Consider the following 24,189-nt stretch of genomic DNA (forward strand, 5'->3'; position numbering starts at 1 on the left):
ATATGGACAGCAAGAAATTGAAAGGAAGAGGGAAATAGATAGATAGATAGATAAGATAGATAAATAGATATTGACAGAGAGGCACCTGCAGCACTGCTTCACCACTTGTGAACTTCTCCCCCTATATGTGGGAACTGGGGGCTTGAACCTGGGTCCTTGAGCATAACCAGGTGTGCCACCACCTGGCCCCAAGATTTCTATTATTATTATTATTATTATTAGTGAATTAATATTGGTTTATGAAATTATACGATAACAGGGGTACAACTCTGCACTGTTATCACCACCAGAGTTCTGAATCCCCATTCCTTCCACTGGAAGCTACAACATTTATCTCAAGGTTGCAGACATGGGTTAACTATTATTTCTACAGCTATCAATATTTGTATATATTTGCCCATTTCTTTACAGTCTCATCTTCTCTTCTTTTCCAAGTCATACATATACCCATTACTATATCCAAATGTCCCTCCCTTTTTCCTCTTCTTTCTCAGTGTCTTGATGGAGTTGGAGTTCAGATCTCTCTGGTCACCTTTCCCTATCATTTCTACCCTACTGGAAGTACATGGGCCAAAATTCTTTTTGGGGTACAGAAAGTAGAAGTTCTAGCTTCTGTAACTGTTTCTCTGCTGGGCATGGGCCTTGGACATAGGCCTCGACCCATACCCCTAGCCTGTTTCTATCATTCCCTAGTGGAGTAGGGCTGGAAAGGTGATGCTCCAGGACACATAGTTTTGGCCGTCTACCCAGGGAAACCAAGAAGGAATCATGATAGCCTCTTCAACCTGGTAGCTTAAAGGTGGCAAATATAAAGTAAGACAAAATTTAATTAAGATCTCTTGAGCTGTATTTCTACTTTTTCTAGATTTCCTGTATCCTGGGTTGTCTATAACACAAAGAACTATGAAGAGAGATGATGGGCCAGTGACTCAAACTCAGAAAACAGAGGCAAACAGCTGGCTCACTCATCAAAAATCCGTAACTGGACCACAGAAGGCATGTCTAAATAATAATATGGAAAACTCAGACTCTAATCCAACACATCCGTGCCAGCTATTCTCTACCTGCTGTCTTTCCTGAAATGAAGATGCTTAAATCCCCATTAGTGGAGCAGGGCCCACCATCTATGAAAAAAAAACAAAACAAAACAGAGCTGGACTCTAGTCTGCTTTGCAAATCTTCAGAATGGCTGCCAGCCGATCAGAAGACATTTAATAAGGGGCATCCAGCATGGGTAGAATGAACACAGCTGGCTGGCACAGCAAGCCTTGATGAACAACAACAACAAAAATGCTATTTGATTCAGGGGCCAAGCCAACTCATTTGGGAAATCTCTCAAAGAAAGTAGCTGGAAATGACATTTTGGTTCATGTCTGCACCTCAAGCCAGAGATTCAACAACCAGCATCCAACTAGATGGTGTCAAAACAGTAGTGACATTTAAGTCTCTTTAGATTTTTCTTTTTAATTCTTTTTATAGATAAGGGGGGCAGGGCGAGAGAACACTGCAGCACTGCTTCACTGCTCATAAAGCTTCCCCCCTGCGGATGGAGACTGAGAACTTGAAGCTGAGTCTTTGTGCATTTTTAAAAAATTTTATTATCTTTATGTACTGGATAGATATCAAAAAGGCGAGAGAAAAAATGAGAGAAGGAGACACACCTGCAGCACTGTTTCACCACTTGCAAAGCTTTTCCCCTGCAGGTGGGGACCAGAGGCTTGAACCCAGGTCCTTGTGCATTTTAACATGTATGTTCATCTGGCTTCACCATCTCCTGGCCCTGACAGTTGAGCCTCTTCTTCCTTTGGTCTCTTAAAGGTGGTTTTAGCTCATTTTGTGATAACATGGCCTACTGAAGGGGCTGGGGGCTTGGGAAGGGACCGTGCCCACATTTCGCTTTCAGAAAGTGTATTACTCTGCTCATAGTTGACACTATCAGGAGATCTGAACCTTAGGCCTGATGGACAGTGAAGCGTACGATTGGCATTTTCAGAAGCCTTGACAACCCACACTGCTATCTGTGATGGGTGTCAGACAAAGGAGCGTATTAAATAACTGTTGGCCCAATGATAAGGCCAGTTATTACTGAGGTGTAGTTTCCCCAGGTCGGAAGCCTCATAGTGGTAGCACTGAAGCATGCCTGGGAAGAAGATAAAATTTAATTAATAATTTCCTTAGAGGCCAACAGTCTATTACAGCTATGTTCCTTGCTGTTCTCTGCAATGACCTTAGAGCTCAGACACATCATAGAAACATGCTTGGCCATAGCCTCATCCCTGGGTTCAATTTATGGTTCAGTTTACTCTGCAAATTAGCTAGTCTGAAATGAAGTGGTTTCTTTTTTGTTGTTGTTGTTGTCGTTTTTTTTTAGGTGCTGCTGCTAGAAATGTCACTGCCTCTGTAAAAGGCAGGTGTGTGCCTCCCTCCAAGCCCAAGAATAGTTTGGTTTCCTGGTAAAGACACACAAAGGGCAGATGGAGAAAAAGCTCACTTGAATAGTGTGCTGCTTTGCCTCATACATGACCCTGGTTTGAGAGCAGCCCCCCACCTTATTAAAGGAAGCTTCAGTGCTATGGTCTCGTTTACTCTTTCTTCCTACCTCTATCTATCTAGAAACAACAAGACATACATTGTAGATAAAGCTGAGGAAGAAGGTGGAGTTTGGTTCTGAGTTAAAGGGGTTAAATGCGGTTGTTTGAAATGAAAGGTCTGGACACTAGCGTGGGTTGCTTTTCACATTCCATGCCACGACTCAATGTAATCACCTTTACAAAACACAAACATGTAAATGTTACAACATGGGGACAGATTATCTCCAACAGTAAAACACTTGTTCATTTAAAATGGAATTATAATATATTTTGGATCTACTATGTTCTGAGCACTATGTAGCACTGAGTGTGTGTGTGTGGGGGGGCAGATCCTCACTATTTCTGTGATCAGTGCCTGGCATACTATGTGGGAAGTTGTTTAATACATATCTGTTCAATGAATTAGTCAATGTATTTGACTGTAAGATGATGGATAGCTTTAGTTGAGAATGCTGATATTATTTGCATAGTCAGAAAAATAACAATATAAAGTCCATGAAAAAGCTACTTTTCTACATTCCTACAACTGAGAACCAGTGTTTCTTGACTGCCTGCTGCTAGACTGCAAAGCCCTGACTCAGACTTTAATGACTAAAAAGTGACTCCCTTAATATGATCAAGTGCAGCATTTTCTATCCCTTTCGTTGGCATATTTCTCTCCTTACTGTACGTATGCTACCACCAACCCAGGTTATCCCTAATTTCCTCCCAAAAAGTCCAGCTCTGCTTCTTGGCCAGAATAGAATCTCAAATGCCTGATGAATATATGACATAAAGAGAGACTTACAAACTATGACTTTTGCTTTGGCATTCTCTCTAGTTATTTCCCAACTTGCTGGTTCATTAATAATCTCCACCTAAGGACTGGTGAGATAGCTCAGTTAGTGCACTGCTTTGCCATGTATGCAACCCAGGTTCAAGTCTGCTCTACTGCTGAAGGAAGTTTTGGTGCTATGGACTTTTTCACTCTTTTTCTGTCACCCTATCTCTACCAACAAACAAACAATAACAGAGCAAAACAAAAAAATTAGGAGTCTACCTTAAATACCATCTAGAACATAGTAGTGCATTGCTGGGCTCCCACTCAGTCATACATTCCCTCAGGCATATCTCATTTCATTTTATTATTTATTTATTTACTTGTTTATCTATTTATTTACTTATTTCCAAAGCCCTATTTAACTCTGCTGTATGGTGGTCCCAGGATTTGAACCTGAAATCTCAGAACCTTGGGCATGAAAAGTCTTTTTCTTTAACTACTACACTATCTCCCTAACCCTCTCATTTTAAATAGTTAAAACACCACATATGTTGCTTGAACAACATGGGAGAATAGAGTATGACTTTCTGAGTTATTGTCCCCAGTGCCAAAGTAAGTTACCTTTTTCTCAATGCTTTAATGATATCAACAATACTGACAGAATACTTTATCTATTTATTTACTTATTTCCAAAGCCCTATTTAACTCTGCTGTATGGTGGTCCCGGGATTTGAACCTGAAATCTCAGAACCTTGGGCATGAAAAGTCTTTTTCTTTAACTACTACACTATCTCCCTAACCCTCTCATTTTAAATAGTTAAAACACCACATATGTTGCTTGAGCAACATGGGAGAATAGAGTATGACTTTCTGAGTTATTGTCCCCAGTGCCAAAGTAAGTTACCTTTTTCTCAATGCTTTAATGATATCAACAATACTGACAGAATACTTACTGTCTACTGTAGACTATGTAGGGTGCCAATCCCTTCATTAAAGAAATCACCTCACACACTCCACCATGATATATGTATTACTATCTCCATGCTACCAGTGAGGAAATAAAAGTAGACACACTAAGTAAGTGTGCTCCCAAATCACACAGCTAATAGTAATAGTGTCAGCATATCAACTCAGGTTTGAGACTTAAACTTTACTCCCTGCCATGGCAGACATTATTCTCCCCACCTCCCACCCCCCCCCCCCCCCCGCCCAGGTTATTGCTAGGGCTTGATGCCTACAAGGAAATTTCACTATTCTCATATGCTTACTCTTTTTCCTTTTTCATTCACTGCTAGAAGCACACACAGAGAAAGACAGAATGGAGAAGAGAGAAAGAAAGACATTTTGCAGCATTGCTCCACTGCTCACGAAGTGAACACTCTTTCTAAGTGGGGACCAGGAGATTGAGCCTGGTTTCCTGCTCATGGTAATGGGTGTGCTCTACTAAGTGAGCCACCGACTGGCCACTATTCTGCCTTTCTCAATTCTCAAGTCATCAAAAACAGATGAGAAAGTGTGCCCACTGAGTCACAGGTTAAAGAAGAAAACACAGGCCATTCAGCTCTCTCTCTCTCATGCCAACTCTCCAAGTATGTGCACTTTACTAGCTGGACATTGAATCTCCATAAACACAGACAGACAGATACTTGGAAATCTGATGCTCATGTATTTCACATTTTTTTAAAATGAATATCTGATTCCATCTATTACTAAGTCAAGGCATTTTTCTGGAAAATAGAATTTAGGCAAACAAGATCAAAAACTTAATAAAAAGCATATTTTTCTTAATAATGATCAGCGGAAAAATTAATTTGTATGCCATGAGAGTCAGTTGCTCTAGCAAGATCCTTTATGACAAAAGGTCAAGGGAACTGGCTACATCCAAATGAGATTCAAAAGGAGGTAGGCACACTTGACTATGAAGTGAATTTTGGATTAAGCCAGATTACTTTATTTTTTAGAGGAGACATAGGCTTTATTGTCAGGAATCATAATCATGCAACAGAAGTGGTATAGGAATCAGAGCAATTATTCCACACTGAGTCAACCAAGCCACAAGCACCTGTTTCCGATATTAGGGCATACACCGCCCGAGTTACTCTTACTGTCTCAACTCATAATTTTGCAAATGAGGACAGTCTGACAACAATCAAAGCTTCAACCAAGAAAGACAAAGCCCATGGGGACTTCCATTGGACTCTTTCCCATTCACTGCCGTAACAGAGCCAGAACTCCCATATATATTAAAGGTTCTAACACCTTTGCTTCAAACTAAACTAAAGATACCAAGCAAAACCATTTTTATATTGTGAATCCCTCCATTTCAGTACTGATCCAGGAAACTCAGAATCCTGAGTTTGAAGATTTCTTCAAAGCAGCTACCCCTGTGACGTAGCTATCTTCAAAAGTTATAAAGTTCAAAGAGATGATGAGTCAGAATCATCCCTAAGCCTGATTTATCAGTCATGACCATATTCTTGGCAGACTTGTACGCTCTTATTTTCTCCAGATTTTCAATTTTTACACAGATCAAATCAGTGAAAGGTACAAAATATTCTAAATGTAGCATCTCAATAGTTATTTTCTTTAATATTCATCTGATTTTTATAGAGTTGGTTCACAGCATTCAAACCTGGATTTCAGGCAAGCTGGCTGCCTTCAGCTCTCAATTCCCCTTGGTTATTTCACTACATCCAAAGTAGTACTTGGTCTAGGGAGTAGCTCATGAGAAGAATGCACCCCCGACTGTGGGCAAAACCTTGGGTTGGATCCCTAGCACTACACTGCCGCTTCATCGACAGGACAAAAGGGAACTCCATGGATGGTGAAGTGCATTGGTGTTTTTCTCTCTCTTTAAGCATAGAGCCTGAGAAAATTGGTCTGAGAAGGTTACTTGGGGGTGGGAGAGATAACATAATGCAAACAGTCTCTCGGGCCTGAGGCTCCAAAGTCCCAGGTTCAATCCTCCACACCACCATAAGCCAGAGCTGAGCAGTGCTCTAGTGTTGCTCTCTCTCTCTCTCTCTGCATCTTTTTCAAAAATAAAATATTTTTTTAAAAGTTGAGAAAAAAAAAGGCTACTTAGTAGTATCTTGCAGTCTTGAGACCCTCATATCATTCCCCATAGAAATTAGGCAGTGCATCTTAACTGTAGAAAGATAGTATATGTGGGGACTAGAGGGGAAAAAATTAGCTGGGACTGGGAGGAAAGAGGAAGAAAAAGACAGAAAAGGAGTATGGATAGCAATGTGGATATAAGAGACATGTGGATATATGAGACATAGGCTAATTTATCCATATGAAAAAAATTCCTTAAAACTACTGACTCTGATTTAGCCTTTGGGAAAAGCCGCCCTCCTCAAAAATATGTAGACATAGAAAAGGCTATGAAGGTGTTGAAAAGTTAAGACAAAACAAGACAAAAAAAAAATCAAACAAAGAAACCAAGTGTCTTAGAAGGTGGGTTAATGCAATTAAGGTCCATTTATAACACAGATTATTATACGGGAACTACAAGTCATGTAGCAGACAGTATTTAGTACAGATTCCTGATTTACGTCTATTACAGAAGCAGAGAGGACCACAGTTGCTTCTCTAGCCTGAATTTATGACTTGGATTGTGCTTTATAATCAGTTAGACTAAGAGGAGGGTTTTGGATGCGACTGGTGGATAAGTCGCAGACTCTATAAGATCTCATGCAGTATCAATATAAATGGCTGGCTTGGCTAAAAATATGTATATGCACAGAATAAAGAGTCAAAAATTTCTATAAAAGTGTTCACCAGAATGTATTTTGGGCGGCTTTTAGGATCCCTTGTTTTTGAGCTATCTTTCTTTGAGCACACATTTCTCCCTCTCCTTTTTAAAACTGAGGCCTTGTGATTTTACTGCTTGTAGCCTGATTTTTTTTTTTTCTTTTGTCAGACAGAGAGGCAGAAAGATGGAAGGGGACAATAAAACACCAGAGCTTTCCCCAGGTTTATGAGGTACCTCTGTGTGATGCTAGGGCCTGAATGTGAACCATATGTACGGCAAGTCATGTACCCTACCTAATGAACCATCTCTTTGGTCCCTCAAACATTTCCATTTTCTGCATTTTGTTCTACTTCACAATCTAGACTCTTTACAATTGCCTAAAACCCATGCTATTTAAACACTAATGTGAGGGCTGAGAAGACGACAAAAAGTTATGCAAAAGACTTTCATGCCTGAGGCTCCAAGGTCCCAGGTTCAATTCCAGGCACTGCCAAAAGCCAGAGCTAAGCAGTGCTGTGGTCTCTCGCTCACTCTCTTCCTGAAATATTTTAAAAAATTAATAATAATGTCAGAGGATGTATATGGTTTTAAAAAAACACTCCTCAGAGGCTGGGTGGTGGCACACCTGGTTGAGCACATATATTAAAATGCACAAGGACCCAAGTTTGAGTTCCTGGTCCCCACCTGTAGGGAGAAACCTTTGTGAGTGGTGAAGCAGTGCTACAGATGTCTCTCTGACTCTCTTTCTCTCTCTCTATCCGATAAATAAATAAATAAATAAATAAAGATAATAAAATCACTCCTGAAGGAGAGTTGCTTCAATGGTAGTGAACAGATCTGCAGGTGTGTCTATCTTTCTCTCGTCTTCCCCTCTTCTCTCCATTTCTCTCTGTTCTATCTAAAATAAATAAATAAATAAATAAACAAGCAAATAAATAAATAATAAAATCACTCCTCTAGTTTGAAAAAAACTTCCTGGAGGTGGGAGCGTTAGGAATCACACATGCACGCCACAAAAATAGGCGTGGCAACTCCCCATGGACAAGAAATGAAATGTCTTTGGACTAAGGACTTTAATCACTAAATATTAATTTCAGCCCTGAAGTTTGAATAAATTTTGTCATTATCTGGTGGGGACTATTCAGAGCAAGAAGCCATTTCTGCCTTCAAGACATATGTTAGTAGTTACCACATGGAGAGGGTCTCAGAGAGAAGCAAGATGAGAGTGAGAGAGAGAAAAGTACCTAGCAGATTAATTCCAAGACCTGCAGAAAGTAACGCACAGAAATAAGATGCTCTGCAGCAGTAAAGGCCAGATCAAAACACTTCAAATCCTCAACTATTGAGAAAACAGACTGTCTACACATTTGCAACAATATGCATGAGCCTTGAGGGGATTATGCTGAGAAAAGTAAATCAGAGCTAGACAAATGCCATAGGATATTCACATGTGGAACAGAAAGAAACAAAGGGAAAACACACACACACACACACACACACACACACACACACACACACTACAACCCCAAAGCAAACCTTTTGACTCTCACCACACTGGTACTTATCAGAAGGGAAGAGACAAAATGGGGAGGGACAGCTAGAGAGGGCTGGTTGCATAATGGGGGATGACAACTAGACTTACCTTCTTTCTTAGACCTCAGTTACTTGCTGCCAAATAGAAAACTAAACATTGCTCATTTTAAGATAGATATCTTCACTTTATAAAAGAATGCTTCATGACTACCATTGGCATTAATATCAGTTTCCAATGAGTTTAATCTTAGACAGACTGACATATCAGATTCAAGATGTTAAAGGATTAGACACAAGTGTGGAAACTTCTTAATGATTATGCAAAAGAGTTTCATGCCTGAAGCTTCAGCTTACCAGGTTCAATCCCTTCACACCACCATAAGGTAGAACTGAACAGAGCTCTGGTATAAACAGATAATTGGCAATATTTACTATAAATAAAGGATTGGACATACAGTACTTAAGACACAAATTTAGAGAGGAATAAAAAGGGATAGAGCATCAACTTGTGGAATCCATGATTGCAGAGAGAGCAGTAAACAGAAAACACAAATTTCCCAAGAGCCTACAGAACACTTTTGAGTGATACCCTCTTCCCTTGACATTCAGACCCCTTTCCACTTTTCTGTGGCTCAGGCTTCTAGAAGAAGCACTTTGAATCATTAGGTGATCTGTTCTCATAACCAAAGCTAGGGTTCCCAATGATGGTTGGCTAAGTACCACTAAGGAAGTCGGTCCCTTTCTGCTTACCCCACTTTGTGATAAGAAAGACTTGTGGCTGGCATGGGCTTCAATCCATGTAGGCAGTCCTGGCTAACCACTGCCAAAGTGCTATACTATTCTGGGGGTCAGGGGACTGATACAGGTAATGAGGATGTTTCTACTACTCTTGACTTTCCCTGTATTTTCAGTTTGACTGATTTAACCCTTCTCTTCTTTCCCCTCTCCCTTCCTTCCTTTTTTTCTTTCTTTCTTTTTTTTAAAAAGTGGAGCAAGGCCTCATATATGCACAACTTTACCATTACTGGGTTTTTTTTTTTTTCATAGAGAAATGAGAACTACCCTATGGTCTTGTACTTTTTTGTGGTACCAGAGCTCAAACCTGGGTCGTGTACCTGGCAAGATATGAACACTACTTGGAGAACTATCTCTCTAGATTATACCCATCCATTCATGGTTCTGGCCATCCATCCAGCCATCTTTTCCTCTTGCTTTTTCCCTCCTTCTTCTGTTTCTCTCACTGTTTCTTGTTTGCTTTGTTTCTTACAAAATACTGTAATCCTCCACTCATGTTAGTGCTTCTTGGTGAGGGACAAATGGAGTCACATTTGAGCATGACTTAGCCTAACAACTTCCTTCTGATTACAAGTCAGCCTTAAGAGAAAGGGGAAAGTTTCCAGAATGTAGCACAAGGGTAGGACCTCTGAATCTTTAACAAAGATTCATTTGTGTGTGTGTCTCTGTGTGTCTCTCTGTGTGTGTGTGTGTGTGTGTGTGTGTGTGTGTATTGAGATAGAGAGAGAGAGGAAGAGAGAAGAAGAGAGAGGAAGAGAGAGATGAAGAGATAAGTGAGAAAGAGGAAGAGAGAGAACAACACCAGAGAACCCCTAAATTCTGGCCTAGGAAGAGCTTGGGATTGTATCTGAGCCCTGAAATATGCCATCCTCTCCTCTACCACTGAGATATCTCCCCTAAAACTTGCTTTAATCCAATCATCTCAAGATTTTTTTTTTTCTGCAACCAGAGATTCACTGAGACTTCATACCTGTGCAGTTCCACTGCTCTTAGCAGACTATTTTTTTTCCTTCAAATAAAGAGTGAGAGACAGAGAGGATGAGAGAGACTAGAAGGAGTGACATCATAGCAGCAATGCACCACTCATGAAGCTTTCCCTTTGCATGGTACTGCCAAGTGGTAGCTGGGAACTCAAACCCAGACAGGTCACTGAGCAGGACAAACTGGGTGAGTTATCTCTTAGCCCCTGAGGAAAATTTTCTTTATGATAAAGCACCAATAGAACCTGCTGTCTACTTTACACACATTATAACCACATCTTAATGCAGAAAACTTCACTGTCCACAAACCCCAAATGTTGATCTAATTACAAATTCCCACAGAAATTTGGTGGTAGGTGAGTGTGGTATGGAACCATACACTGTAACCTTCCTTATAATCTTATAGTCCACTATTAATAACAAATTTTTTAAAAAATACCATTTGTCCAGAAATTGGGCCAGCTTGGAATGTTCCTACTCATGACCACAGAATGTGAGCTCAAATCTACAGGGATGCAGAGGTCACATAAGCTTCTAAGCTGAATATGGGCACCAGATCAGATCAAATCGATGGAGTTTACAGTCAACAATACTTATACACTTTTCCCATATTTGGGAGCTACTCTCCTCCCTGATCCAGCTTTCTGGTCCTTTTTCCAGCCATGACATCATCTCCCCAGACAATAAATTGGATCCACCTGCATATCAGATGTCAGGCTCAAGGGGAAAACAAACAAACAAACAAACAAACCCTAGTGTAGTCATGGGCCCTTTAGAATATAACTAAAATAGGATTACTATCTACAGAATGGAGACCCTACCCCCAACTCTTCATCTGAACTATTCCAGACTTTAGGTTTATGATTAGTCAACAATTTGTTTGGCTCTATATGTTAACTCTTTTTTCAGCCAGGTTCCAGACGCTATCATGATGCCAACCAGATTCCCTGAGCAGATGACCTCACCAATATGTCCTGGAGCTCCGCTTCCCTAGGGCCCTGGCCCACTAGGGAAAGAGAGAGACAGGCTGAGAGTATGGATCGAACTGCCAGTGCCCATATTCAGCGGGGAAGCAATTACAGAAGCCAGACCTTCCACCTTCTGCACTCCATAATGACCTTGGGTCCATACTCCCAGAGGGATAAAGAATAAGAAAGCTTTCAGGGGAGGGGATGAAATACAGAGTTCTGATGGTGAGAATTGTGTGGCATTGTACCCCTCTTATCCTATGGTTTTTGTCAGTGTTTCCTTTTTATAAATAAAAATTAAAAAATATATATCTCATTTGTGCATGAAGTAACGGAAGCATAAGAAAGTAAAGGATGGGACTCTGTAATAGGCAGGTCTAAGATTTGAATTTCAGTTCTGTCACCAATCAAACACATATACCAGAACTGTGTGTAGACTGCTTGGTTATTTTTCTCTCTAAGATTCATGTTGGTTTCAAATTTAGATGCTAGCAGGGTACTTTCCCTGCACAGGATGGGTGGAGAAGAGGCCTGGGGCCTCACACAGGCCCTGCAGTAGGGCCACTGCTGTCACCAGTCTGTGTTATCTCTCTTTCTCTTTCTCTCTAGATTATTTAATATTTAAAAACTATCTTATTTGGGGGCAGGGAGGCAGTGAATGATCATGCACTAGAATTTCAAAGCTGAGATCCCAGTTTTTAACCCCTGGCAACACCACATACCAGAAAAGAGCAGTGTTTCTTTTCTATGAAATTAAAAATGTTAAGAAAAGATAATCTGGCAACTCATTACATATCACTGGAATAGTAGGCCACCCTTAGACTGGCCAGGACTTTACCTCCTGGGCCACCAGTTTATACAGAAAGGGTGACATGACTGGGGAAGCCATATATCATTAGTACATGAGATCAGGAGGGACCTGCCATTGTATTTACCTGGGAAGGAGGAACTTGGGGTCGACCCATCAGACTCTCATGGAAACAATGGCCTGGACTTCCCGGACAGTGGGCCCACTTCCCACATACCCCCTTCCCTGGGGCTGTTGTGTTAGCATCTGGAGTGTTCTTTCAGGCTCTCTTATATGTCTTAGCCACACACTGGCTTCCCACTGAGTCTGCCTGTACTCTGTGTCTTGGAGGGGGGAGAAAACAATTTCTCTGAAGTTCTGAAGAACAGAGTAGCAGCTTCAGCTTTCTCTGTTTGAATTTTAGAGATGATGGCAAATTCCACACTTACTGAGCATATATATATATATTTTTTTTTTTTTTCTCTGCAGCACACCCTGTTGAAAATAACCTTTCAAAATATATTTTATTTGAAAGAGAGACCAGAGCAATGCTCAATTCTGGCTTATGGTGATGCTAGGGATTCAACTTGGGGTTTCAGAGCCTCAGGCATGAAAATCTTTTGCCCACAACTTTTTACTTTTTTAAGAGAGCAACTACTGGGTCAGAGGAATAGCTTACTGGGTAGGGAAACTGACTTGGCATGTGTGAACTTCAGATTTGAGCCTTGGTGTCTCATCAGAGATACCAGGGCATTCGGGACAGCTTTGGTGCAGTGGCACCTCTCTCTCTCTCTCTCTCTCTCTCTGTCTCTCTCTCTCTCTTTCTCTCTCTAAATAGAAAAAAGACCTGGGAGTAGAAAAACTACATGTATGGGAGACTTTTCATTGCCAAAAATTAATTGATTAATTAGACTACAGAGATAGCAAAGTAGTTACACACAGAAAGACCTTCATGCTTGTGGCATCAAAGGTTCCAAGTTCAAATCCCAATACCAATGCAAGTCAGACTTTAGCAGAACTCTGGTAAGTAAGTAAAAACTACAAAGTTCTCCAAAGAAAGGAAGCTGAGATTAGGCAAAGAAAACTAAGTTTAGCACAGTATTTTGAAAAAAAAAATCATTAAAATCTATGGTGAAGGACTGGGTGGTGACACGCCTGTTTGAATACACATGTTCCAGTGCTCAAGGATCTGGATTTGAGCCCCTTGTCTCCACCTGCAGGGGGAAAGCTTTGCAAATGGTGAAGCTAGGCTGCAGGTGTCTCCATCTCTCTCCCTCTCTATCTCCCCCTTCCCTCTCAATTTCTGGCTTTATCTAATAAAGAAATAAATAAAATTAAGGTGAAGGTTACTTCTTTAATAAAGTTCCTTGTTTTGCAATTAGGCCCTCAAACCCCTCTGTTTGGGGGTTCAGTCTCACACAGATCTTTCTATCTATTCATCCTAGTTGCTCTCAGAGCCTTTGGCATCAGGAAATCCATTTGCTCACTGTTGTCTCCCCAGCACTTGGCATAAACATTAGTACATATTTGCTGAATAAATGAATAGAATAAAAGGAGGGCTCAGAAAAGTTGGGACTAAGATAGCATCAATACTGTGATTTATTCATTCAAATCTGTTGGCATGAACTTGGGGTCCCCAAGGAGGGTGCTGGAGGAACAAAAGGTGGCTGCTGTTCAGATGTGGTGAGACCTTGGTTTTGCTATGTTGGTAGAATTTAAGAGTGATGGCTAATTTTCTCAAGACAAAGGAGGGAGAAGGAGAATTTCTGAGTGGACATGTGGATGATGAAGGTGCCTTACCTGAAGCTTGGAGGGCAAGTGGATAAGACATGCAAAGGGAGGAAAGAGATGTATGACTTAGCTTTCTTCCCAGTCTCTCCACAAGAGGATAAAAACATTGTCAATGGCAGTTAGTCATTTGCATACCAGGTACAGTGCACATGTTATAATGCCCAAGGACCCAGGTTCAAGCCCCCTTTCTCCACCTTCAGGGGGAAAGCTTCATAGGCAGTGAAGCAGTCTGCAGTGTCTTCTTCCTTCCCTTCCTCCCTCCCTCTCTATCTCTCTTCTCTCTCTCTATTAAATAAGAAAAAAAATCTTGGGACCAGTTGGTGGTGCACCTGGTTAAGCACACATATTATAATGTGCAAGAACCTGGGTTTGAGCCTCTAACCCTCACCTGTAGGGGGAAAGCTTTGAGAGTAGTGAAACAGTGTTACAGGTGTCTCTCTCTTTCTCTCTCCTATCTATCTCTCTCTACCATCTTGGTTTCTGGTTGTCTCTATCCAATAAATAGAGAAAATTTAAAACAAAAATCTTCAATGGAGCTGGGAAGATATCATAAAAATTATGCAAAAGGCTTTCATGCCTGAGGCTCTGAGGTCCCAAGTTCAGTCCCTAGCACCACCATAAGCCAGAACTGCTCTGGTGTAGCTCATTCTCTCCCTCCCCACCCCTACCCCCACTCTCTCTCATGAAAATAAATTAAAAATTTTTAAAAATTTTTTTCAATGATCTTGAAGTCAATTGCAAAATATTAACACTAGGCAAAACAAATGTGAATATGCCCGTGGAGGAGCAAGGGTTAGAGTGAAAAAGGTCCAAGTAACAAACCCACTACATCATGAGACAATGCCCAGTGACACTTAAACACTTGATTTATGCCAAAAAAAAAAAAGCAAAAACAAACAAACAAAAAACCTAGCATATGACTTGGCTCTATGACACTGGCAATGTGGTGGCAAAGAAAATAGTTAAGATTCCCCTACCTTCAAGGAGTGAGAGCCAAAATAAACTCTAAGCAATGAGGCCTCTGAATAGGGTAAAGTGAGAGGGGTATATGGATGCTGCTGGATGGGGTTCAGCATTAACTGGGCAATCAGGGCTGGCCTCTCTGAAGAGTGCTTGTTAAACTGAGGACTTATAAGTGGGAAGAGGCTGCCTTGGGTGGTGGCACAGTGGATAAAGTCTTGGACTTTCAAGCATGAGTTCCTGCATGTGCCAGAGTGATGTTCTCTCTCCCCACCTCTCATTAATAAATAAATCCCAGCCACATGAAGATCTGTTGTCCAAGATTTCCAAGAAAGAAATGCTATATGTAAAAGACCCAAGGTGGCATTGAGGCAGGTGATAGGGAAAGACGGTGGAGGAGCTGGTAGAGAGGCCAGTAGGGGTAGTTCAGAAAAAGAGCACAGCTAGGTCTATATGGATAAGGGGAGGATCCAGGAAGACTTGGAGGAGGGGGCTGAGATTTAAAGGTAAAATGTAATCACAATGCAAGGGCCTTGGCATGCAACTTCTCTGGGGTGAAGTTCTTAAACATTGGGCTCTGGGGGGCAGGGAATAATGTTGAGTTAATTGTCCACTGGGACTGCTCTGCATCTGAATGTAAAACCAGAGATAAGCCAGCTTCTGATGCAAATGAGAAGGGCACAGGAGGTCACTGGTTTTCCTGAAGTCTCTTCTCACTAGAGGTAGAAGTGAAACTGCCAGTTCCCCTTACCTCTGGGAGAGGGGGTTCAGGGAGGGGAGAAACACCCATAGAATTGTGCTTATGATTGGCTTGCAAACTATATCCTCCCCCCCCCCCCCCCTTCTCACTCCCTACCCGCAGGAAGGGAACAGGAAGAAGTCCCTTGGCTCTTGGGACCTTCAGTGATTAGAAAGAGTTGTTATTTGCCTGATTTTCACACTTCATTAGCACATGCATAATTTAACAAGGGCCCATGCTGGGGGCTGGCACGGGTGAGGGCAGCCCGCCATACCCAAGGACTGGAAACTGGGGCAGGAGCATTGGGAGTGCTTAGTGATGCCAGCAAGGCAGCAGAGACCAGGACCAGAGGGAAGAAACACATGATAGAGTCTGGAGACAAGCATGGGAAGACACCCTGAGGTTTCTTTACACCCACAAGTGCACCTGTGCTGAGAGATGTAAGGTAACCAGTCTGAAGACTACCATGCACCCCACTTCTCTTATGTTAGCACCTCATTTGGCAGCCATGTTTCCATCTCCATCAAATCTGGAGGTGTAAAGAGCAAACCAAGCTCTATTATAGTCCCTTATCACCTTCCACTTGGCATTGGTAACAAGAAGGCAGTGGAGTCCTCTTTGGGACTAAATAAAATGAACCTGAGAGAAGCCTGAAGATCTGAATCTTGAACTCCCCAATTTTCTCTGTGTGCAAAACAGCAATGACAAAAGTCATACCTCATGTAGTAAATCTGGGATGTTTTTATCTTTTTCTTTCATGGGGAAAAAAAAAGTCTTCTTCAACTCTCCCAAAGGGAGACAAAAAAGGAAAAGAAAGGGGCCAGGTGGTGGTTTCTTGAGTGCACATGTTAGAATGCACAAGGACCCAATTTCAAGCCCCTCCTCCCCACCTGTAGGAGGAAAGCTTCCTGAATGATGAAGCAGGGCTGCAGGTGTCTCTCTGTCTCTTTCCCTCTCTATATTACCCCTTCCTCTCAATTTCTAGTTGTCTCTATTAAATAAATAAATAAAGATAGTAAAAATTTTCAAAGAAAGAAAGGGAGAAAATAGGCTACCTGCAATGCCAGGCTCATGTGTTTCTGAATTAGTCCCTCTACTTATTCACTCTGGACAAACGCATAGATAATTCACAACTTCTATGTAATAGGGAATGGTTTTTTAAAAGGTGGCAGGGAATTTTTGTAATTCTCATGCATAACTTACCTTATAACCATGCTCAATATCACAAAACAACTGTCAGTACCATATTAACAGATCTAGATCCATTGGTCTATTCTGAGATAATTTACAGATCTTTTTCAGTTTCTGACATCTATAGTATCACTTCAACTTTCTTCTTTTATTTTGTTTTTTCTTGTTACCAAGGTTATCACTGGGACTCATTGTCTGTATGACTCCAAAGTTTCCATCAGCATTTCTACCCCTGCCCCCTTTTAAAGTCTTCTTTTTGACAGAGAGGGATAAAGAGGGAAAAAGACAGAAAGGAGAGATACTTACAGCACTGCTCCACCACTAGTAAAGCTTCCTCCCTTTACAGTTTGTTTCCCTTTATCTCCCCTCCCCCTCTCTCCCTCCCTTCTGCCCTTCCTCTCTCCCTCCCTTCCTCCCTCCCTCCCTCCCTCCCTTCCTTTCTTCCTTTCTCTCCATCTCATCTCTGGGGTTCAGTTCTGACACTAGGAATCCACCGCTCCTGGCAGTCATATTTCATTTTTATTGGATAGGACAGAGAAAATAATGAGAGCAAGGGGAGATAAAGAAGAAGACAGATGCCTGCAGACCTGATCCACAGTTTGTGACACGACACCCCTTCAGGTAGGTAGCTGGGGGCTCAAACCTGGGTCCTTATGCTTAGTACTATGTGCACTTAACCTGTTGTGCCACTATCCAGCCCCCATACTACTTATGTCTTTTAAAAAGAAAATTCTATTTTTCTTTATTTTGAGTTTAATCTATACTCTCAGCACCACCACCCCTCCGCCCCCAGCTGTGTTAGACCTGAACTAATTGACATACTCCATTCTTTAGCAATAATGACTGGTTCAGGCATAAGAAACTATCCAACTCGTAACAATGACAGCTAGGTCCATACTTCTTTGCTATAGTGAAGAGATGCATAATACTTACACTCCCTTCACACCAACTCTTCATAGCTCTCTAAACATGTCAAACATTTTCATACCTCTGTGCTTTTGCAGATGCCATTCCACTTCTTGAATGAATGAAAAACATCCATCAGTCATTCCATATGTTATTTTGGCGTGAATCCCCAACCCTTATGCTATCAGATTTAATTGAATACGTATGTACTCGCTCCCTTTATGGCAGACCAATGACTGTGTTCTCAGCAACTATTCTTCCCCTTCTTATGTTTAATTTTTCCTTTCTTCTCTTCAAGTGCATTTTGAGTAATACTGATACTATCTGCACTAGGTCCTAACTGGCTTAAGTTTATCAGGTATTCCATCTCAGTGAATACAGGAAGCAGAACTTAGGATGGGCACAGAATACAAACAAATCAAATGAAATGCTTGGATATGATTCCTAAGTATTTAAGAAGATGAGAAGTGTTTTACTATGGCAACCAATTTTCCACTATGAACAAAGGGCTTAGAAGAATTGCTGGGGTACACAAAACAGAAAACAGTGACTACTGGTTCAGAATGACATGGTTAAGGTCTGTGTCAAGACTTAGCTGAAGATAGTATTCTTTGAAATTTTGAAGTTGGGCATTTGCCAACATTGTGATAAAGTATGACAGATGAGTAAATTACAATGGTATGTTAGAGATGATGATAAAAAATATCCAATAGGATATGGTAGATTTGATGAGTCAAATGTAGAAGAATGGCTGAATTTTTTCATAGAGAGTAGACATCACTGAAAAATAATGCTAGAACAAAGACTTGAAGAAGTAAAGAAATTGACTACTCAGGTATCTGGAAAAAGAGAGATGTAGATATCAAAGTGAGAGATGGGATTGAAAGGGTAATGATATATTAAGATTTTTAGTGTAAGTAAGATGGAGAGTCACTGGAAAATTTTGAATAGAGGGCAGTGACATGATCTGATCTAAATTCTTACAGGAAGTACCTGGCTACTCAGTGAAGACTAGATATGAGGGTTGGACACAAGGGAGGAAGCAAGATACTCTTGCAACAATGCATGATATATATATATATATATATATATATATATATATATATATATATATATATATATTCATGGCTTGGATCAAGTTAGTAGCAATGGAATTACCAAAAGTGAATGGATCATGGAGCAAATCTTTAAAACAGAGGCAACAGAACTTTATGATACAGCGAATGTGGAGTGTGTTTAAGAATGAATCTGGGAGTTGGGCAGTAGCGCAGCGGGTTAAGCGCACCTGGTGCAAAGTGCAAGGACCGGGGTAAGGATCCCGGTTCGAGACCCTGGCTTCCTACCTTCAGGGAGTCGCTTCACAAGCGGTGAAGCAGGTCTGCAGGTGTCTATCTTCCTCTCCCCTCTGTCTTCCCCTCCTCTCTCCATTTCTCTCTGTCCTATCCAACAATGACGACATCAATAGCAATAATAACTACAACAATAAAACAACAAGGGCAACAAAAGGGAAAAAATAATTTTTTTTAAAAAAAAGAATGAATCCAAGGCTTTTATCTAAAAAGCTGAAAGGATGAAGCTTTCACCAACTGAGATAGGAACAGAAATAGGCAGAAAAGGTTTCCAGGGGGCCAGGGGTTTAGCCTGCAAACAGTAAGTTTGAGATGTTACACTGCACATTGGAACAAAAACTATGAAGAAACAGGAGAAAGAACTTAACAAAAGATACAAATTTCAGAGTTGGCAGCATCGAGTATTTCAAGTAACAAAACTGTATAAAATAATGAGTGAAGAGAATAACCAGAGAGAAATGTGGATTCAAGGACCAATACACTTAATTAGCTCACTGGACCCCTCCGTAACCTTGTGGTCAGTTACTATTATTACATTAATTTTAACAGTTAAGGAAATAAAAGATGGGCCATATTAAGATCACACAGTAAGTTTGCTGAGACCATTTGTTCAACTGTGTTTAAACATGCTAGCAGCAAAACAGAGACTGAACTCCAGGCAGACTAGCCCCAGAGTCTATGATCTTAACTCTTTAATATTGCTGGCTGCCCCCAAGTGGAATTGTTTAACCAAGGGATGGATATTTAGGAAGAGCAGTGAGAGACCTAAGAATGGTCAAACATAAAGAATTATCTGTCTTTCATGCAGAGTTAGACCAGGTTGCAAATACAATGCTGAGACAAAGGTGAGAGCTGAAGTCATTACATCTAAGCAAATGAAGACTAGTTTGCTCAGTGATTTTCCTGCTTAGAATCATGGGGGCATCCTCCTGAAAGATGCAGGTTCCTAGACACCCATACTAGACACTGATGAAGTAGATAATGAATGGAACTTGGGAATTTCATAGGGATATGTCATGCAAAAAATTCAGAAGCACCGTTTTTTAGAAAACACTGCTCTAGTAAATCTGTTTTAGGTTACCTCTGTCCAACAGTTCTCCACACAAAAAGAGCAAGTTGGACTTTTAACTAATCTTAGTTTCACATATGGGACTAGATAAGAAAGGGGATACCTGTACAGAACTAATGACTAATTTAACTTGGGAAAATGATTTGATATTCTTCATAAAAGCCCACTAACCTTCTTTTGTTAACTGATAATCAATCTCCTACTTGAACTAAAATTGATCTCTTTCTTTACTCAATCATATTAGTAGATGAAATGGTGATTGAAATTTGCATGGTAAATTATGGATCTTGAAAAGAAAACTCACTGAAAAGGTTAAATGTGTGAGATTTATACCTTGCATCTATAAGTAGTAACCCCAAGCTCAGTCAGGTATACAGAACAAATGAATGCAACAATCTATGTGTAATAGCATTTATCAACTTAAGCTATAAAGTGACTATATATATGTGTATATATATATATATATATATATATTAAATCTGCTAAAAGCAGAGCTATAAATAAAATGGGTTGCTATGATAACCACTTCCTTTTTAGTTCCCATTAAGTAACAAATATAGAACTCAGAAATACACATATTATAACACCAATAATTCAGAACTTGAATAAGCCTAGAAAACATGAGGGGGGAGCTCATATTTGTTTCCAATTTGGTTAGACTTTAAAGGTAACTGGACAGATGACTTTCCCCAACATCAAATGTAACTTAGCTAATGTTTGTATGCCCTGCTGCTTCCTGTTTCCACCTAGGTTTTTGAAAACAGTCCTTATAAATTGTTCCTATTTTAGTGATGTCATTAATCACCATATTAATATGGTGTAATTCCTTTTTAATTTTTGGAAATTTTCCAGAACCACTGACTCATCCAACTTACTGGTTTCATTTGGAGGAATATCAAGTGAAATTGGGCTAATTTCCAAAGCAGAAAAGCTAAAACAACAAACAATGAATATTATCTCCCCTGCTACCTACTATTTTTTTGCAAATGAACATACAGAAATTAGGAATAGTTTCTCATTCCCATCAAGTCAATGGTCCATCAATAATCCATCATTTAATCATGTTATATCAAACATCTACAAAGCAATACAATGCAGTGACTAGAATGAGAGACTCTGTTGCATGGCTATGAGCATGCTCTTTGTTTCTTCATTTACAAACAGAGACAGTGAAAAGTATCCACCTCATAAGGACCATTAAGAACTTAGAGAGGAACAGTGCACATGAAATTACAAGCATAGTCTCTCGCACACAACAAATGCTCTGCCACTATGCATGCATTCATCTGGATATAAGCAGGCACTTGGGCTAGCCCTACTTTTTGCCACTTTGTAGTTTGCTCAGCTGCCTGGTAGTCTAACAAGCATCTGTGATTGACTACCTTCTCTGAGCCATTCATTCAGTAGTTTTGCTGCTGGCTCAAATGATGATGCACCAATGGACATATAAAAGAGAATCTCAAAAAAAATGCAGAGGCAAGATTTTTATAAAAAGGAAGAATGAAACAAAGAAAGCATAGGGTTATCTTCATGATGGGTCCATGTATGCTGGAACAGCAAGTATACTAAAATATTTTACTCCCAGCATTTCAAGTCTATACATAATTACCCCTCAGTCAAGTCATTATGAAACATAGAATCATCATAAAGAATGAAGAGCAGGACTTGAAATTACCCACCCAGCCTCAATATGAGAGGTACATTTTATTATTACTATTAAAGAATAGATTTAGGTTATTAGGAAATAAGAGATTACTTTCCTGGCATTTATCTGCAGAAGGCAAACTACTCTTTCCCTTTCAGTTTAGACCTCTGGAATATCCCCTATGAGTTGTACACTGTGCCACATTTGGGGGGGAGGGGCGAGGGGCAAATAAGATTCCTGATGTTCTGGTTATGATAAACCACAGGGCTATTATTTCTCTAGCAGAGGACTTGATCCCTCACAGATTTTCTTTTTCCTTTTTTTAAATCTATATTTATTTTGAATACAGACAGAGGGAAATTGTGAGGGGGGTGGGAAATAGTGCGGGAGAGAGACAGAGAGACATTTGCAGACCTGCTTCACCACTTGTGAAGCTTTCCCCCTGCAGGTAGAGACTAGGGGCTTGAACCTGGATCCTTGCACACTATAATGTGTGCACTTAACCAGGTGTGCCACCACCTGGCCTCCATTACTGATTTCCTGAATGAATTGAATGTATAATTGAATATATATATATATATATATGTATATATATACTTTAGTAAAGATCTGCTGAATTATTTACATGTATCCATCAATGTCATCACAAGTCTAGGGTAAAAAATAAAATGAATCAGGCCAATATCCAGCAAACTTCTGTAGTTTCTTATTGTCAAAAGACATTCTTTGTTCTGGAACTTCTAAACCTGACCAGGAAGTACCAGCTTACACTAAAGCTAGTGACTGCTGATAAGCTTAGTCACCCTGGCTAACCTATTAGCTAAGGTCCACTCTGGTGTTCTATAGTAGAGAGAGTGACTGATATAGAACCATTGACAGTAGGAAAAGTCAAGTTGTTGCTACCAGTCTACAGCCTTATCCCTTAGAACTCCCCTTTTCAAAAATAGAAGAAAGAAATCTGCTAAACTGGTTCCAAAAATCTGGGGGAGTTGACTCTAAGCTCTCAACATCCCTGCTTACTCTCACAGCAGAGAGACAATCTATCCACCAGGATCCCACCCCCTACTCCACCCACCCACACACTGTCAGATACTGTCCAACTGCAATCAGTAGTGAATGGCTTCTCATGCACATCAGATTCTATTCTTTTTATTATTTGCAGTGCAAATAGAATCTTTTTTTCTCCCCAGACTCTCAAGAACTTAAGGATGTACCATCTGTGGATTCTTGTCATCACATAAAGCAAATAATTGTTTTTTAAAATATCCATGCCACTCATGCTAATTTTTTCATTTCCATAAGCTACCAGTTAACAACCTCTGGGTATTTACACAGCTTATTTAATTATGCTGTGGTCCTGTGTGTTGTGAACATTCTACAATAGGTCTGGTTATTCTGAACTTGTCATTCTGATTTTGAAAACCAGTCCTTTTGCTTTGTTCCTTCTATTTTTAGGAATAGACAAGGAAGACAAGAACACCAGCCTGTCTGGTCCCTGGAGAGATTACTGTTCTAAAAGCTGCAGAGCTGAAAGATGTAGCATCCATGCTGACTACAATCTAATGAGACAATATTTGCAACTATGTGCTTAGAGAGCCTGTTTGTTGGGCGTGGCTGGCACCCTGCCTGTAGCTGTCCTCAGAAGGTATTTAGTGCTTGTGCAGTCACTGCTGTGTGAGCACCAAATTAATGGTGGTTGGGGGGGGGGGGAGGAGACACTGGGAATACACAACTCTGGAGAACCTAATTTTAAAGCATTATTGCCTTCTTTGTTATTTATATTTGTTTGTTTCAAAGCCTGGCACTTTAATGGGCACTGAGGCTCCAGTGCACACTGGTAGTTTTCCTTTTGCAAGTGTAGAAAGTGGCTGCCTTCAAACAAAGATAAAAATGCCTAGTTTAGCTCCTGGAGTTCAGAGGTGGGCGAGGAGCTGTGCACAAGTGCTTGGAAGAGTCATGGATATGAATGCTACCTGGAGCTTGTCTCAGATGCAGGCTAGACACTGGACAAACAAGCCACTCACCTTCCAACAGCTCCATCCTAGACCTTGTCCTACTTTTAGTCTCCTTAGGAGCTCTGTTTTTATTCCTCTTGTTGCCTTAGAGCTCTTCAAATCTGGCTTGGAGCCTCTAACTAGTTCTTTCCTTCCAATCGTTTTTGATTCACAGAGAAGACAAATGGGCTTTTCCTTTGCCTACTTTATATCAACTTTTTTCTCACATGTCACTGGGGAGATTTGTCATGTCTCTAGTAATCCTATTTCCCAAGATGACATCTTTCCCCATGGTCATTTATTTCCTTTACCCACAACTTCTACAGCCCTTGGCTTAGATCTTCCCTATAACACATCCTGCCTTGATTTCTACT

This window comes from Erinaceus europaeus, chromosome 2, assembly GCF_950295315.1.
Source record: "Erinaceus europaeus chromosome 2, mEriEur2.1, whole genome shotgun sequence".
Lineage (NCBI taxonomy): Eukaryota > Metazoa > Chordata > Mammalia > Eulipotyphla > Erinaceidae > Erinaceus > Erinaceus europaeus.